At 42.9% G+C, this 10,751-nt stretch overlaps 2 non-coding genes across 2 annotated transcripts; one reads left to right on the top strand and one right to left on the bottom strand.

Annotated features, from left to right (window-relative positions):
- Window positions 1-337: 337 nt before the first annotated feature.
- TRNAA-AGC lies at window positions 338-410 on the bottom strand. Its single transcript has one exon. It is a non-coding gene; the product is annotated as a tRNA-Ala (tRNA).
- A 2,072-nt stretch (window positions 411-2,482) lies between these two features.
- Window positions 2,483-2,556, top strand: TRNAT-AGU. Its single transcript has one exon. It is a non-coding gene; the product is annotated as a tRNA-Thr (tRNA).
- The last annotated feature ends 8,195 nt before the right edge of the window (window positions 2,557-10,751 follow it).

Raw genomic sequence — 10,751 nt, 5'->3', positions numbered from 1 at the left:
GGCTGAAATATTCATTTCTGTACTCATTGGTGTTTTGCAGCAGGTCTTCTGTGTCCAATTCTTAGCTCACCGAGAAAGTCTCCCTGACGTGGTGGATCGGAAAGCTGCTTCAAAACGATCTCAAGGAAGGGCCTCTGCCACCCCTGGGGAAGTAGAAGGATGCCCTGTGGCTTCAAGGAGCAACGTGGTCTGAGGCAGGGAGAGTTTCAGGGAGCTCCTTGGTGAGCCCGCGTGTAGAGCTGAGCAGCCTGCTAAGTGGGGGAATGGGAGAAGCTGGGAAGGTGGGTGGTCGCGCTGGGAGGTGGTGAGGAGGACAGAGGGAGAGGGAAATCAAAAGTGGAGGATGCGGGCATCGATCCCGCTACCTCTCGCATGCTAAGCGAGCGCTCTACCATCTGAGCTAATCCCCCGACCCTGACACTACTGTCACAGGGTAATCCTAACAGCCATCTAGATGGCCACACACAACCAGCGTCCAAGTCAAGCCCAGGGGTGATCACGTGGCCGAGCCAGAGCCAGACTCGGACGGCTTGAAGGAAGGCTTGAGCAGGGAAGGCCAAAAGAACCTGAGGGCAGATGGAGGCGGGACAGCCAGGGCGGGGGCCGCGCTTCCTAGGGCTCCTTCCCAGGAGACTGTGTGCGATGGCTGGCCGCCTGGCTGGCTGACTGACTCTTTGGCGGAGGGGACGGACGCGGCCCCAGCTGGGCTGGGTTGGCGAGGACTCGAGTCCCCAGGCGCTTCCTTCTGACACCGGGCAGGGGCTTCTTTCTGCAGGTCTGGGCCGGGCCGTTTCCCAAAGCCCGAAACAGGCAAGAAGCACGTTAGGGCAGGTCTTCGCCGAGCAAACGTCCCCGGCCCGGAGAGCGAGCTGGAGCGCTCGTGCGGAGGCGGGCGGCGGGCAAAGGAGCTGGGACTAAGTGGCGGGGACGGAGAGGGGCAGGGACAGCAAACAGTCCCACCTCTACTCCCCGCACCCCCGATTTCGGTGGGTTCAGGGACCCAGCCGCAGGTAATGAAGGGCTCAGCGTGGTCCTGAAAGGGACCCAACGGAGATGGAAGTCGGGCGGCGGAGCTGTGCTCGGCGCCGCCGCCGCCGCCGCTGAAGCTGCTGCCGCGGCAGCTGCCGCCTGAGTTTGTTCCGACTTCTGTCAAACAAAGCAGCGAGGAGTTGCTTTCTGTTCGGTGGCTGAGCGGGTAAAGGCTCCTGCCTGTGTACGCGGGGCGGGGCTCTCGCGTTCGAATCCTCCCGCCGCCTTCTTCGGATCCAGCTGGCCAACGTCTCGCCCTGAAAGTAGTTAACCCAAACGGGATGCGGGATCCTTTCAGAGGCGAGTCTTTTCCTTTTAGACCCGTGGCCTTCAGGCTGCGGAAGCCCGAGCTGCTGGTCGTTCAGGTAACGGGAGGGGGCTGCCGGCTGGCTGTGGGAGCGTTTGTTCAGGGTGCCCTGATGGTCGTGAGGGCGAAGGCTGGAGGTTACACGACAGGTGGCTGGACCAAAGACAGCGCAGATGGAGAAACTGTCCACTGCATCTCCTCTCCCTCCCTCTCCGAACTCAGATTCGGGGTGGGGGGGAATACTTTTCGTGGCGGGGCTCCCGCAGGGAATTGACGTTAGATCCTGCGGGGGGCGGGGGAGTTGGAACGGGACAAAAGTAACTAAGTGTCCCAGTAGGCAAGAGAAAGCTAGCCCCGCGGATAGCCACGGGCTACTTGCGAGCTCTTCGGGGGTCTCCATCCCAAATCTTTCCCGTCGTGCACACCGTCTGAAATCCTTTGCAAGCAGAGCGATCGCGGAAAGGCGCACAGAAGGAAGGGCAAGGTGCCGATGACTGGAAGCAGCGTTCGGGATGGAGCTGGCTGATGGGACGTAGGAAGGCTGCGTTTCCGTTCCGTCTAGGGTCTTTGGCTGCAGGACCCTGGAAAGGCAGGGAGCGGGAGTGTTTCTGTTTTGGCCTTTCGAGCTCACATTACGTCCTGGCACAGCACAGCGTAGGGAGGGTCGGGTGGGGCGTAGTAGGCACCGCATCAGTGCTCGGTGCGCACTGAAGTGTATTGAAATCGGCGCTCTTGCTTGTTTCCGGGCGAGGCTAGCTGTCGCGGAATGCCATCGTGGGGGCTGCTCGTGGCGAGGTAGGGGCTGTAGCCAACGAACAGAGGGTCCTTTTATATGGCGAGTCGTGGAGGAGAGGAGCAGCGGAGGAAAGGGGTGGAGGTGGGGAGGTTGGTGGAGGGACGACGGAGCAGGACTGTTAGGTTGGTGCGTTTCTAGGCGAGAGTCTGCATTCTTGGGGAGGATTGGCGAAGGAGTGGGAAGGCTGTGGTGAGGCGTGGTGGGGAGAGGAGAACTAGAAAAGGCCAGGTAACCTTGCTGTGTGTCTGGGATTGGCGAGTCAGGAAAGAGAAAATGTCAGGAAGCATCTGGGCTGTTTTTCTTCCCCCTTTTTTTCTTTCTTGCTTGAATGGAGGGAAAGGTAAAGTCTTGGCTCCGTGGCTTAGTTGGTTAAAGCGCCTGTCTAGTAAACAGGAGATCCTGGGTTCGAATCCCAGCGGGGCCTTGCCTTATTTTTGTGTCTCACTGATTTCCTAAGAGAACAGGAAAAGTAAGATTCCTTTGAGGAAGGATGAGAGCTGGAGGGGACCTCAGTTGACTAGTCAGCTAGTATTTATTAAGTGCCGTGAGAATGGCAAAATATAAACCTTGCTTTCTTTCGAGTTGTGAAAGGTCTCTTGGAGAAGATGATCTAGAGTGAAGAAAGAAAAGACTTTTGAGAACTGTGCAGGATAGGGGGAAGAGTGTTTGCTCTATGTGGCCAGTAGTTGAAAAGAAATAGTATGAGATAAGTCTGGAAGTGTAGATTTGAGCTGGATTGGAGGTCTTAAATGCCAGTTTCTGGAGTTTATGACGAGTGAAGTGAGTGTGGGGGAGTCTCCGGAGGTTTTTGGATAAAGGACCAATCTCTTTTCCTCTTAATCTTTTCCCTCTCAAATAAGCAGTTTTTACAGCCAGTAGCCACAGGAAAGCATACAGACACTGTAAAAAAAAAAAAAAAGGAAAAATAATAAGTGGTGGAAATTTTAAAAGCCGGCCTTCCATTCTTGACATCGAGGTTGGCAGAAGGAATATGTTTGGAAATGAAGGTAATTTAAAAATAAAGATATTGATACTTTAAAAAATGTAAACTTTAAAAAAATGGATTGGACTTCCAAAGGAACTGGGAGTTCTTTATCAAATTGAAGATTTTCAAGAAGAGATTGGAAGTGTCCTTTGGGAATATAGGTTGGACCAGACCTTAGAACTGTGGGATGGGATAGTGTTAGAACACACCAGGAATAAAGGAGTCTTCAAATTAAACAAAGGTTTCAAAAAAATTCATTTAACATCACAGAGAGAATCCCAGTCCATTCATCTTCTTCCCAGATATCCCTGGAACCTCTAAGCTTTATGTATGTGCTGTTTTACCAATTATAATAAAGTATTGATGTTATCTGAACAACATATAAGCTAAGTATTTTTAAGGTATTGTTCGAGGTGTGAAAACTAGTTGCTAGGTGTCAGATAGAGCCTAGAGCAGGGGTGTGGAACCTGAGGCCTCCAGGCCTTCTACTTCCTTGGGTTCTGCCTTTTGACCGAGTCTAAGTTTTACGGAACAAATCTTTGAATTGAGGGGATTTGTTCTGTGAAGTTTTGATTCAGTCAAAGGGCCTCACTTGAGGACCTAGAGGGCCACGTGTGGTCTTGAGGCCACAGGTTCCCCACTCCTGGCCTAGGGTGGTAGAACCCTAGCACTGGAATAAATAAACTGTCTTCCTCTTTAAAAATCTTGTAACAAAAAAACAGGTTGGTTTTCTTTAACTTTTCTTTCTTACAAAGGAAGGGCTATGGGGGAAAGGGTACTTCAAGAAATGAATGACTGTTTAAAAAAGATATCAATGAAACTTTAAAAAAAAACCTCTTCTCTCTTTCCCTTCCTAAATTAAGGCTACCATTTTTGTGGTACCACATTGTAAAAGCCCAGATCCTTTACAAAGTCCGTGACAAAAAACAAAACAAAACAAAACAAAACTGTAGCTTTACTCCAACCACTAAACAGCATGTCTACCCTGATATTCCTCCATTCCCTAATATTAACCCAGCCTGTGAGAAGGCTATCAGTGAATGATACCAACATTCTAGGAGTTCCAAAAGTTACTCTCTTGGAAAACAACTGTCTTCATTCCTGGACTAATGTTCTGTTGTTGTTTTTTTAAGTCCTAAGAAGATGACTTGTCACCCCCTCTCCTTGGCCCCACTCATATCAGCTAGAAGATGCTGAATAGGAAAAGGTGAACCCATGGTGGATCAGGATGGAGGTATAACAGGGAATGGGCCAAAGTTCTGTCCTGATAGCCCCATAAATGCCCACAGAACTAAAGGAAGGCTTCCAGAATGTTGGCAAAATACTCTGTGAAAGGACTGGTGTCAGAGTTCGGGCAAGAAGAACAGGCTAAGGATGGGTTTTCATTATCTGTGATTGAGAACCCATCCACATTGATGAGGTCATGGATACATTAAAGCACTCAAGAGCATAAGCAGAAAACTATGCTACATGAGCAGGCAATCATACTAAACTGGAGACAAGAAATAAAACCTAACCATAGTGGGTGGGATGGGGAAGGACTGACCATTAGCTGGACACATTAACATTTACTCCAAAGATGAGCCATTTTTTAGGTTACCCACTTGATGGCAGCCCCAAATGGAACTTTAGAAACTTTTAGTGTTAGTCTAATTTCAAGAATTGCTTAGAGCAAAAGTTTTGAGTGGCCCAGATGGGTTTCATTCTCTGAGCTGTATGTGGTAATGTCACCTATATGTTTCCCTCAGGCAGAGGATGTGGGATTGTGAACTTCTGGCAAAAGGGTGCAGCATTCATTTGAGAGATGGGCATTAACTTCACAGTAGGCCATAGTGGTAATGAAGGCTCAGGTGCTTATAATAATTGACTGGGTCCTTTACAAAATCCACAAAGGAGAAACTGTGGTTGTGCTCCAACCATTAAACAGCATGTCTACCTGTGTGTTAAAAAAATGTTGGCTTTACCAATACAAGAAACATTGCTAAAGCTCCTCTTTGTATCTCCAGCATTTAGCAGAGTGCCTGATGCATAGTGGCCATATAATAAGTTCTTGTTGCCTTGTCTTGCCTCCTATTGCATGCAGAACCCTGAGATAAAGATGTAGAGAGCAACCAAATTCCATGTCTTTTTTATCTTTTTTTTTTTTAGGTTAAATGGCATCTGCAGCCTCACAGAGCTGCTTCTCACTTAGCAGGCAATAAAACCAACATGGATAAAACCAGCACACGATATTCCATAGTAAATTCACTGGACCTACAAAGGAAAGTTTGAAGCAAAGTTCTAGGGGGAGGACATTGCCAGGGAACATCAGGCAAGACTCCCTGGGACAGGGGTGCTTCTGCTGGACTGGTCGGGGTTCAGGAAGTGAAGAAAGGAAGATGAGAATGAAAGGCCTATATAGGAAAGAGTCTGAATGAAGGCACAGTGAATGCATCATTATCACCACAATAAAAATTCTAAATATGAACTGCAGAACATGACATCCAGCCAGAAACCTTCCCATGTTGATTCTATAGGATTGCTTCTTCTTCAACTTTCAGGCAGGATGATGACAGGATCTCATGTTATGGCAGTGACATAATAGCACAGAACCTGGAGTGATGAAGGATCTTCCCAATGCATGTCAGTAAAGCTGCTCTAGTCTATCTATTCTATCAATTTCTGGATTAACCTTATTGCCCTGGTGACCAGCATGACTAGAGGTCTGTAGGACGGGGAAAGGGGAAGCCTGTGTCCATCAACTCTTGGGTTAACTGGAGAGTAAAAATCTGGTTGGGAACTCCAGAAAAGAAAAACCTGGAGGATGTAAGCATCAATCCTGCATACTAAGACTACTCTATATACAATCTGAGCTAATCCCCTAAAACCTAATGCAATCCTAGTAGGCTTCTGGATGGCCAAACTCCCTAAATTCCTGGAGCCCTCCATTACATGGGAATTGATGTTTTAAAAGCAGGAAGGAACTGGACCCAAAATGAACATGATGGGTTCTGACAGGGTGACAAATATAATGAAAGGAGAGATTCAAAATTTTAAAATATATATTTTTTACTTATCTCACTAAATATTTCCTAATTACATGTAAAAAGTTGCAAATGATTTAAAATTTTTTTGAGTTCCAAATTCTCTCCCTTCCTCCTGCTGCTCCCTAGCTCTTGAGAAGCAATTTGATGTCAATTATTTATGTGAAATCATGCAAAACATATTTCCATATTAGCCATGTTGCAAAAGAAAACAAAGATAAAAAAACTGAGAAAAAAATGAAGGTTTTAAAAAGTATACTTTAATCTATATTCAAAGTTCATCAGTTCTCTCTCTGGAGATGAATAACATGTTTCATCATGAGTACTTTGGAATTATCTTTGATCATTGTCTATCAGAGTAGCTAAGTCTTTCAAATTAATCATATTTACAATATTGGTGTTGTTACTTGATCCTAGTTCTACTCACTTGACTTTTCATGAGTTCATACAAGTCTTTCCAGATTTTTCTGAAAGCATCCCTGCTTGTCATTTCTTATAATGCAATAATAGTCCATCACAATCATGTACCACAACTTGTTCAGCTGTTGGGCTGATGGCAAACCCTTAATTTTCATTTCTTTGCCAACCCAAAAAGAGCTCCTACAAATATTTTTGCATAAATAGGTCCTTTTCCCTTTTCTTTGATTTCTTTGGGATATAGACCAAGTAGTGGTATTGCTAGGTCAAAAGGCACATATTGCACAGTTTTATAGCCCTTTGGGCATAGTTCCAAATTGTTTTCCAGAATTACTGGACTAATTCACAACTCTACCAACAGTTTATTAGTGTCCCAATTTTTCCACATCCCCTGCAGCATTTGCTATTTTTCTTTTCTGTCATGTTAACTAATCTGATAGGTGTAAGGTGGTATCTCATCATTGTTTTAATTTGCATTTCTTTAATCAGTAGTGATTTAGATTACTTTTTTCATGGGACTATTGATAGCATTGATTTCTTCTGAAAACTGCCTTTTCCTTTGATTACTTTGATTACTTAATCCTTTGATTTACTTAATAACTGGGGAATTACTCTTTTTGATGCATAAATTTGACTCAGTTCCCCATATATTTGAGAAAGGAGGCCTTTATAAGGGAAACTTGCTATAAAATTTCCTCCAGTTCCTTGTCTTCATTCGAATTTTGGCTGCATTAGTTTTGTTTACACAGAAGTCCTATTTCCTTTTTTATTTCATGTAATCAAAATTATCCATCATACTTCCTGTGACCACCCCTCTGTCTCATGTTTGGTCAGGAACTTGTCATCTATCCATATATCTATCTGACAGGTACATTTTTCCATGCTCCCCCAATTTGCTTTATGTCTAAATCATGTACCTATTTTGACTTTGTCTCAATAGATGATCTGAAATGATGGTCTATAACTAGTTTCTGCCAAACTGCTTTCCAGTTTACCCAACAATTTTTTGTCAAATAGTGAGTTCTTGCCTCCAAAACTTGGATCTTTGGGCTTATCAGACACTAGCTTACTATAGTCATTTACTACTGTTATTGTGTACCTAATTTATTCCAGGTGATCTACCACTCTATTTCTTAGCCAGTACCAGATTATTTTGATGATTACTAATTTGTAATATAGTTTGAAATCTAGTATTGCTAAGCCATTTTCCTTCACATTTTTTAAAGGGACAAATATATATTTTTAAATTTTTAATTATTTATTTTTAGTTTTCAACATTTACTTCCGTAAGATTTTGAGTTTTCAATTTTCAATTTTCTCCCCCTTTCCAAGTCAGCTCATAATCTGATATAGGCTCTAGTTATATACTCATGTTAAGCATATTTTCACATTAGTCATGATGTATAGAAGAATTAGAACTAATGGGAGGAACAATAAAAAAGAAGAAATAAAAAAACAACAAAAGAAAAGGAGAGCAAATAGTATGCTTCCATCAGCATTCAGATTCCATGGTTCTTTTTCTGGATGTGGATAGCATTTTCCATCATAAGTCTTTCGGAGTTGTCTTAGATCCTTTTCATTGCTGAGAAGAGCTAAGTCTATCAAAGTCAGTCATCGCACAATGTGGCTGCTACTATGTACAGTGTTCTCCTGGTTCTGCTCATTTCACTCAACCTCAGTCCACACAAGTCTTTCCAGGTTTTTCCTTCACATATTTTTTAATCTATTCCCTTGATATTCTTGACCTTTTGTTCTTCCAGATTAATTTTGTTATTTTTTAAGCTCTATAAAATAATTCTTTGATAGTTTGGTTGGTATGACACTGAATAAGTAAAAATTGTGATTTATTATTATATTGGCTCAGCCTATCCACAAGCAATAAATGTGCCTCCAGTTGTGTAGATGTGTCTCTATTTGTGTAAAAAGTGTTTTGTAATTTTGTTTCTATATCCTTGGGTTTCTTTGGCAGGCAAACTCTCAAGTATTTTGTCTGGTCTGCAGTTATTTTAAATGGAATTTCTCTTTCTATCTCTTCCTGTTAGGTTTTGTTGGTGGTATATAGAAATGCTGATGAGGTGTGTGAGTTTATTTTATATTCTGCAAATTTATTAAAGTTGTTTTAAATAGTTTTTAGTTGATTCTCTAGAGTTCTCTAAGAATATCATCATATCATTTTATCATTTGCAAAGAGTAATAGTTTTTTTTTTAAAATAACTAACATTTAATAGCTAACTCTTTTTAATTTTTGGTGAGGCAATTGGGGCTAAGTGACTTGCCCAGGGTCACACAGCTAGTAAGTATAAAGTGTCTGAGGTCAGATTTGAACTCAAGTCCCTCTGACTCCAAGGCTGGAGCTCTATCCACTGTGCCACCTAGCCACCCCCAAAAAATAATAGTTTTATTTCCTCATTACCTATTTTTATTCCCTCAATTTCTTTTTCTTCTCTTATTGCTATAGCTAGCATTCCTAGTACAATATTGAATAATAATAGTGATAAAGGACATTCTTGTTTCACCTCTGATCTTACTGGGAATGCTTCAAGTTTCTCCTTATGGATAATACTTGCTCTTGGTTTTAGATTGGTACTACTTGTCCTTTTAAGAAAGGCCCCATTGAGATTCAACTTTAAGAAAGGTAAGTGAATGTAGTAGAATACAGAGATTGCAAGAGTAAGGGCCTTACCTGCTAGGCTTCTTCCCAGACAACTAATGGATCACTGGAAGAGGCAGCACCCAAGGTGTTTTGCAAGGCAATCTGTTCCCAAGGCATTTCCTTTCAAAGATAATTGCTAAAATGGCCTTATTAATAAGGGGGAAAGTATAATGTGATCAAGGCATGTGGCATGGTTGAGATAGGTCTTATAGGAGCCAGGGAGTCCTATCTATCCCAACCACTCCCTTTACCTTCATTTTATAGATGAGGAAAATGAGTCTCAGACACCTTCAATGATTGATACCAACTTATGCAAGGACAAAGTATAAAAGCCATGATTCAAAATGCCCTAACTCAAGTTTTTATATTACCGTGCTCCCTCTTCAGAAGTTCCATCAGGAAACTTCTTTGACAGTCACTTAGTGGGGAAGGAAAAGATGGGTGTTTCCCTGAATGGATCTTATGGTGATCACAAAGATGATCGCCCAGTAAGGCCAATGCAAAAGAGATCACTACTGAGGCCTACTGAACTAAGTCCATCCCTCTGTATACTCCCCAAATTTTAATAAAAGGACTATAGGGTCTACTCTGTCACCCCATTACCTGTCAGGTGAAGAATAAATTCCTGTTCTTTTATTTAATGTGTTACACAATCAGGTTCTAGCATAATTTTTTAGACCCACTCCACAATACAATACTTCATGTCTTTTCATACATAGGTTAGGAAAATAAAATCAGGTTCCCAAGCAAAAGATGACAGATCTATTGTTAGACAGTAGTGTGCCTGGAAAAAGTTCTTCAAATTTTGGTGAACCACATGGCCAATATGAGTCAATCATGTGATAGAAGAACCAAAATACTTAACGGGATATTAGGTTGCCTTAAGAGAGATGTTGCTTCCAGGAATAAGCAGATATTTAGTCCTTGTGTACTGTGCTCTAGTCAGAATATATCTGCTGAATCGTGTTCACTTCTGAAAACTACAGTTAAAAAGATTATGAATGAACTGGAGAGTCTCCAAAGAAGGCCACAAGGTTGTTGAAGGGCCTTAAGTCTACCGCATAGGAGAACCACTTGAAGGAAATAAGGGTATTTAGCTTAGGAAGGAGAAATATCATGGGGCACGTGATCCATTTCTTTAAGTATCAGAAGGACTGCTAGGCTTGTTTTATTTTGCCACAAACAACAGAAATAGGAGCAACGGTAGAATTTGCAGAGAGGCAAACGTAGGCTTGATTTCTGAAAAACTTCCTAACAATTAGAGCTATAAATAGGTGTAGTAGGTGAAATGGGCTTCTTTTGAGATCAGTTCCCCTAACACCCGCTGAGTGAACATTTATTAAATAAGTTAGAGAGTCCTTTTGGTTAATCGGTGATCTAGACGGCTTCTGGAACCCTTACAACTTGAAAATTCCGTGGTTTTGTATTCTTTTTGTATCTGGGCAGCACTTTTAAAAAGTACATTAGAGGATCAGGTGACACGCAGAGAAAGAAAAACAGGGCAGAAAAAGCATTCCAGGTGGTGCCAAATGCTGATGGAA

The sequence above is a fragment of the Vombatus ursinus genome, unplaced genomic scaffold, assembly GCF_900497805.2.
Source record: "Vombatus ursinus unplaced genomic scaffold, bare-nosed wombat genome assembly UNPS02007855.1, whole genome shotgun sequence".
Lineage (NCBI taxonomy): Eukaryota > Metazoa > Chordata > Mammalia > Diprotodontia > Vombatidae > Vombatus > Vombatus ursinus.
Note: the sequence above shows the minus strand (reverse complement) of the source record. Positions and strands in the feature narration are given on the sequence as shown.